The sequence below is a fragment of the Silene latifolia genome, unplaced genomic scaffold (assembly GCF_048544455.1).
Source record: "Silene latifolia isolate original U9 population unplaced genomic scaffold, ASM4854445v1 scaffold_224, whole genome shotgun sequence".
Lineage (NCBI taxonomy): Eukaryota > Viridiplantae > Streptophyta > Magnoliopsida > Caryophyllales > Caryophyllaceae > Silene > Silene latifolia.
Window position 1 is genome coordinate 261,034 of NW_027413178.1, and position 7,635 is coordinate 268,668.

A 7,635-nucleotide genomic window follows, 5' to 3' on the forward strand; every position below is an offset into this window, starting at 1 on the left:
CTAATTTTGAGTCCTAAGTTGGTTAGGGTAATTAACTTGTGTATAAATATAATTTTATGTAATTATTGTGATTTTAAAATGTTGAATCACGCAAATTCGTAAAAATCGATTAATATACGATATTGGCTCCTTAAAGGCGATTTAGCATAAAATTGGGCATGTTCATACATATTATAATGCTGCATTTTATTTATGATTGTCATAATTTTAATTTTATGTAATTTTTGAATTATGTAATTTTACTTAGTATGGCCTTAGTTTTTAATTGGTATTACCCGAAATGTATGGGAATATCGATTCGGTTGTAATTATTGTGATCTCGTATCACCGTTTTGTAATTTAATAGATTTATTTTATTTTAATTACAAATGTATACTAGGAAATTATGTAATTCATTTTGTAATTTATTTATTCTGGAGTACCTTGAAGACGGTGCCACTCGAGAAGGCGATCCATCACAGATAGTGTTGCCTTAAAATGCGTGCCAAGACCGAAGTTCAAGGGACCAATGGAGTTGGTTTCCGAATATGTAATAGTTTATTAGATTTACTATTTTTAGGAAGGCCATACTAGGATTTAATTTATGCTTTGCATTTTATTTATATGTTGCATGCATCGCTAAATCGCCATAACTAAAACATGCATTATCATTTGATCGAGTATTTCGACCGTGTCAATTACAATTATCGTAGTTCACCGCTTTAGTTCACTTAAAACGTGATAGATAATAAATTGACATGACCTCTCGCTAAAATAAACAATTGAGATTTAGCCTTACCAAAAAGTAGAAACCATGAAAACCTATTTCATGAGGGAGTGCGCTCGGTCCTACCGGGGTACAAACCTTGTTACGTAGGGGAAGTGGGTGATAAATGTCTATCCACCGAATTCATGTTGATAAGGGATGAATCGGCCATACCGTGCCCAAGTCAATGTCGATTTGGATCATGGACACATTTATTCGAAATTTGGGTTGAACTCAACAAAAGTATTCTCGACCATTGTCGGATGTGTTTTGGGCTAAAGATAAACATTAATGTAATTTTATCGAACAAGAGTTCTAAAAGTAGAATCGATTAAAGAGTTAATCCACCGAGTTATATTGATAAGGGATGAATCGGCCCTACCGTGCCCAAGTTAATATGAATTTGGATCTTGGAATCATTTATCATAGTTGGGTAGAGGTCACTATGTAAATGCTTTACTTGTTAAATTATTTACAAGTATTATTATAACGATAAATGTTTTGTTTTCATTATTCTGTTATCATATTGTTCTATTTCTTTACCTCAATTTATATACGATATAATTTCGATTTTAGTTCAAATCTCCATTAAAACATCGTAACTAAAGACAAAATTTGAATTTTCTTCTAAAACCTCGTAATATCCATTGAAAGGATCTCTTGTGAAGAGTATAGATAAAAGTTATTCGTGATCAAAAGGGTTTTTGATTTTTGACTAACATATCTACTTTATAATGAATTGTTTCTCATGTGCTTAATTGAGTTAAGTACTTTGAAACGTTACATCATTTTGGTAACTAGATTTGTTGGAAATCAAAATTGACCAAAATACCGCAACCGCTTCAATGAAAGTTTTAAGACTAAACAAACGAATGAAGAGTAGTCTTCATAAATTTCAATTTTGCTTCTCTTAGCAAAGACTCATTGAAATAAGTGGGAGCATTCTCTTAAACCGTTAAGAAAAGGACGAAGTTCAAAGAAGTAAAATTAGAATGGAATTGATACAAGGTAATGTTAAAAGTAAAGTTATTGAGAATAACGATACTAAGCCTATCAATCCCGACCGATAAAGTTTCCATTGTCTTAATTGTTGGACGCTAGAAAGGAAACTACCCCAAATTATTGAAGAATCAACAAGTTAGTTGTGGGACATCTAATGGGACCTTCTTCTTTAAATGTTTATTTGATTGACATAAATTTTGCTAGTACTACTTCGTCAATATTAGAAACCGGTGGTGGTTTTCATCATTATATTTGATACATAGAATGATTAGAATATGACGACTAGCAACAATGATGTTGAGAGATAGAGTCATTGTGAACTCAATCTAGTTTTTGAGTTTAGAGTTGTACTTAATTGTGACTATTAAGTACATAAACTCTAAATAAGAATATAAACTTGTTAAGATACAAAAGAGGATTCACTTTTGTGACCCTATACACCACGATTTAATGTATGGCTAGCCCATTATCAAGGTGATTATATTCTAAACCAAACTAGAATGACACATCATGTAGATAATGTAAGACTCAAATTGGTAACCCAAGATTAAACCTTAAATTCTGGAATGATAAACGCAAAGAGTTATCGAGTACTCTTGAAACCATTAGATTGTTAATCTTATGGTATATGCGTATCTTATATTCAAATCAAGATGTCTTGTGCTTTTTGGTTGAAAAGGAGATCGAGGTTGTAAATCATTGATACAAAATAGGTTGATCATTTTCTTTTACCAACGATTTAAGTTGACGCTAATATGTTCACTTAATAAGGTAAATAGAGAAATCTTTGAAGAAGTTTAAAGAGTTCAAAGAATCACGATTTAGTCGTGATGGGATTATCAAAGTAAAGACTTTGATATAAGCCAAATGAAATGTGATATAGTATCACAAGTTAATCTCTCTTAGCACGCATTATGGGATAATGTGTGGTTGGATAAGAAATCAAACGCTATTCGATATGGTTTGGACTTCAATCAAGTTACCTTGAGTTACTTGAACCTTTTGGGGATTTTATCATTTTGTCTAAATTATTTTTCCACTAAATCTAAAATGAATCATATGAGATATGAAATGGTAGGGTACCATGTTTGTAAGTTTTCAAAAGAAACAAATACTCATTTTTCCTTACTATAATCACGAGTACAACGGGTTTGTGGCTCGTGAAGCTGTCTTTCTAAAATACAAGTTTATTTCTAGAAGAAAGAGTGGGAGAAATTATTCAAGAGCCACAAAAGAATGTTATGTCGCAAGAAACTGGTCTTTATTGGCTACATGAGACATTTTGTGTAAGACGTTGTTTCTTCAAAACCTAGGAGGTTAAAGTCATCACTTGTTGAAGATGATGAATTAGTGTTACTTTTAGAAAGTAAAGAGCTTGCAACTTACAAAGAAATTGTTTGATTCAAGTTGATTACTTCTGGAAAGTAATGAACATATGACTTACATGAGAGTGTTTAAGTCACAACTCAATACAAAGCTTAGAGCCATGAAAATCCGAAATAAATTCAAGCGAATTGTTAGATATCAAAGCTTGATTGGTGGCAAAGGGTTTTGCACTAGTTGAAATGCTTAAGTCTATTTGGATCTTCTTAGGGATTGTGTTTCATTATGATGATATACATATAGCAAGTGAATCTAAAACCCACTTCTTCAATTAGAAGGAATGTATTCAATACATGTCTTGAGTTTTGTAGATTCTTGCAATCCTAAGATAATATGAAACTTAAGAGAGGGTCTTAAGTAGGACATCAATGAGTTGGAATCAATGTTTTGATCATGTTACAAAAATTTTCTCGATAAGTCGAGAAGTTGTGTTTATACATGGAGTTTAGTGGGAGTTACGGTAATTTTAATTAGTCTAATATATGGATGACATATTGATCATTTGGAATAATTTAAGACTTGGAGTAATATAATACATCTTTGATATCCGGATTTATGGAGATAAATCTACATGATATTAGCATCAAATAAGAAGTCTTATGTTGATAAGATTCATGATTAGTTCAATCGAGTTGAATATATTTGATTGATTCCATTTGCTTCCGCTGCCAGATCAATTAAATGAGTAATAATGTACAACACTTCATATACTTTGAGTATGATGAATTGTTTCAAAATCGAATTTAAGTAATAGTTACCAAGTAGCCATATAGATTATTCTTAAGTGCTTGAGGAAGCATTAAGGATGGAAAGTTAAGTGTTTTTGCAAATCACAAATTTGTGTAAGGGCTTACACTAATGACTGTTGAGATTGCATAAGGTTTCAGACAAAAACCGTATTCAAAACACCTAAAGATGGTTAAAGAACCATTGTGGCTATGTTATTTAAGAAATGGATTTGTTAGAATAGTTCTAAGCAATAAAGAACAATGAGGATGCTCACAACGGAAATTGAATACACTTGCAATTATGAGATGTGCAAGAGGGATGGGTCCCGCACACTGTGAAAACAGTGGGAGCTATTCTAAGGCTAGAGGGCCTATGTCTAGATTGGATCTAGACACGTACTCAGAAAGTTTTGTAATGCAAATGTATACATTATAAAGGAAAACGAGTATGTAGTAAAGTTGAGTTAGGTAAAAGAAGTTGATAAAACCTACTAAACAAAGCCTTCTTATAGGCTTAACATGATGAGTCATGTCATATGTCATTTCAATTGCATTGAGATGAACAACTACATATATGATAAAAATGGATTATAAAAATATGAAGTAGTAATCAGGTATTGACTATTCATATGTGATAATCACATTTGTCGTTCGAGTTTTTTAAATCTAAAAACTCCTTTTATACCTTGTTACATCAAAACGGGTTGTAGAGACAATATTGAACCCCGTTAAAGTGAACCCGGATTAACATGGTATTTGCCCATAGTCACTTGTATGAGGTGACGTCTCGAAGTGACTAGAGTGTGATGCGATTGATGGCAAGTTCAAATGCCATAGAGTTATGTGAGATGACTAGTCGATCACATAGGCAGACTGTTAGGAACACTTTGTCGGGCCTTATGACCGCTTATAGAGTTCTGGCAAATTTATATAGCCTGGTCATGGCGAGAGCTACTATAGTATTCTAATGAGTCAATTCTTTTGACTAAAGACTGTTCGCCTAAGGTGGCACAGTTTCAGATTAACTTTGATTTGTGTTACTACGACCTTCGTAAATGGGGTCAAATGGGCATATTTTGGGTTATGATGGCTGTGGCTAGTCGAAGGGAATAAGTGCGATAGGAATTGTCCACCCCTTGTCAGGGTTATAACAATATCTCAGGGCCACTCGAGGAGTAATGAACTGGAAATGCGTGGCCACGCTCGGAAGGTATCTATGGTAGATAATTCCGGTCAATCAGTTATTCTCCAGATCGAGGAAACCACTCTACATATGATCACTTGCAAGTACGACCTGAAAGAAACCTTGCAATGAGTGGGAGATAGTAATAGGACAAGATAATTGGTGACGCACACTTGTCGAGGACAAGTAGGAGATTGTTGGAATATGTGTCCTCCGACAATAATGCGATCACAACTGTTGATCATAATGATCACATGTTTAAATCTCATTTTAAGAATACATGTGGGATGTAGTATTTTACAGTCAACTGGTCCACACATATCGGTAATGATTGGCTGACTAGAGTTTGACATTACTGTCGTGCGACGGTGGTGATCAGTTGATCCCCTTAGGTCATACCTATAGGGAAATACTCTTAATTGATTATTTAATTAATCGTATGCCGATATGAGTTAATTAAATTGCTTAAAATTGACGGGTGATTTGTGAGTTAAGTTTACGTGTCTTATTGTAATTTTATTAAATGAGATACGGTCTAAGTAATCGAATTGTTTTATTACTTGGATAAAATTATTGTTTATGAAACAATTGATATTGAATTGAGATTGAATGAATGATTTATTATAAATACAAGACGTTGTGATTTATAATTGATAAACCGTTTTGGTACAAGTAATTACGAATTACTAGTCGATTTTGTAAATGACATATTTTATGAGTATGTTGATTTTTAATATGTTAAAAATACATTACAATTTCATAAGACAAGTAACATGTCACATATGTCACAATTGACAAATGACAAAATAAAATGGACCATCCATTTTATGTTAAAAATGCCGAAATAGTGGAGGGAGTATTATGTTTAAATTGTGTTAAATATTTAAGTGGAAAACAATATGATTACACACCTACTTGTAGCCTTGCATGCCTATTCTTCTTGGGTAGAAAAACAAGCTCATGCATTGGGTTATACTCTCTCCTCCAACCGGTTTTTCCAAGTGAAAAACATAGAGTTTTCATCATTCATTCATTCACTTTTTCAACATATACTTTTCTAGTGTAAGAAATTATATACTCTCTACAATATGTGAAAATTCTAGAGAAATAAACTCACATATCTCTCCTCTTGGCCGAAATTTTCAAGAGGAAATACACAATATTTTTGTGTCAATTTTATAGTAAGACTTATATTATTTCTAGTACAAAATAATATTAGTTATTAAGAGATTTCCTTGGGTATTCACATTTGGGAGAGGTTCTAATTTGGACCTTTTGTTCATCCATTTTAAGGAAAGCTCAAGAACTAACAAATAGGTGAATTTGTTGGTGCCCATTAATCCGAAATCATATAGTAAGATTGATGATTTCTTTTCTTATCTTATTTATGTTTGCATGCATAAGATCTAGCTTTTATTTTATGACTAAATAAATCTTTTCATATATGAATATGAAAATTAATGAGATTAATAAATTCCTACAACCCATTGTTGGCGAAATCAAGAACTCTTCAGGACTCGGCACAACATCCATTGTAGAATGTTATAGCTAGGAACCAAGCATCCAACCCATGATGTGGGCATTGCCTTTACAACTCCTTGTACCTCTCCCAAGCTTCATAAAATCTCTAAAGAGTTTGTTGACGGAATCTCGTGATTTGACTCCTCAAAGTTTGAGTTTTCTCCGGTGGAAAAACCTTTTGATAGAAAGCGAGAGCCAATGTTTCCCAATTGGTGATTCATATGGCTGTGCGATCAAGGTTATTGATCCATAATTTTTCCTTATCCTTCAAAGAGAAAGGGAAAAGTATTTCCCTAATTTGGGCTTGAGTGACACCCATTTGCCGAATCATGGAGCAATAGTCACAAAAGTTTTGAACATGCAAACTGGGATCCTCCAAAGGACTTCCCCCAAATTGCTTCCTCTCCACAAGGCTAATAAAAGTCGATTTGATCTCGAATTCTGGGGCGGTAATTTGAGTAGGTAGTAATACCGACCAGAAGCATAGCCGCGGTGGGCTTGGAATGATCGGAAAGTTTCACTATCTTTTTAGTTGGAGATGGTGGTGGTGGTGGTGGATATGATGAACTAGAAACCTCCTCCTCTTCCAAAGCTTTAAGATCGTCTAAGTAAAACTTTCTTGCACTTTCAATTTGCACGGGAGAAGCGGCTTCTTTAATTTATTTCAAAAACCGTCGTCTTCTACGCAAAATTTTCTCGGGCTCGGAATCCGGTGAAAGCAAATCTCAAATACAAGAAGACCTGGGCATACCACAACAATCTCATGAAATTCGTAAGTAACGGTCTCAAGGAACAAGTGTTCCTCAAGACAAAAGAAAACAAGATAGAAATCAGCAATTCTAAACGCAATAAAACCGTGCTCCCCGGAAACGGCGCCAAAATTTGACAGGCTTTGTCGCACACCTAATCAAAGATAAATTTCCCTAGACACAAATTAATGTAGTACGAGGGGTCGAATCCAAGGAGACGGGAATTGCATTATGAAATGCTAAGAATAGAAATCTATCAAGGTCGATTACGATTGCTTGTTTTTTGGTTTGGTGATTAGAAAATAAAACGATGTGGAAGTCGGG

The 7,635-nt window shown here is 33.8% G+C and overlaps 1 non-coding gene across 1 annotated transcript; it reads left to right on the forward strand.

Annotated features, from left to right (window-relative positions):
• The first annotated feature begins 6,606 nt into the window (after positions 1 to 6,606).
• LOC141638906 (small nucleolar RNA R71) lies at positions 6,607 to 6,713 on the forward strand. Its single transcript, XR_012542293.1, has one exon. It is a non-coding gene; the product is annotated as a small nucleolar RNA R71 (small nucleolar RNA).
• The last annotated feature ends 922 nt before the right edge of the window (positions 6,714 to 7,635 follow it).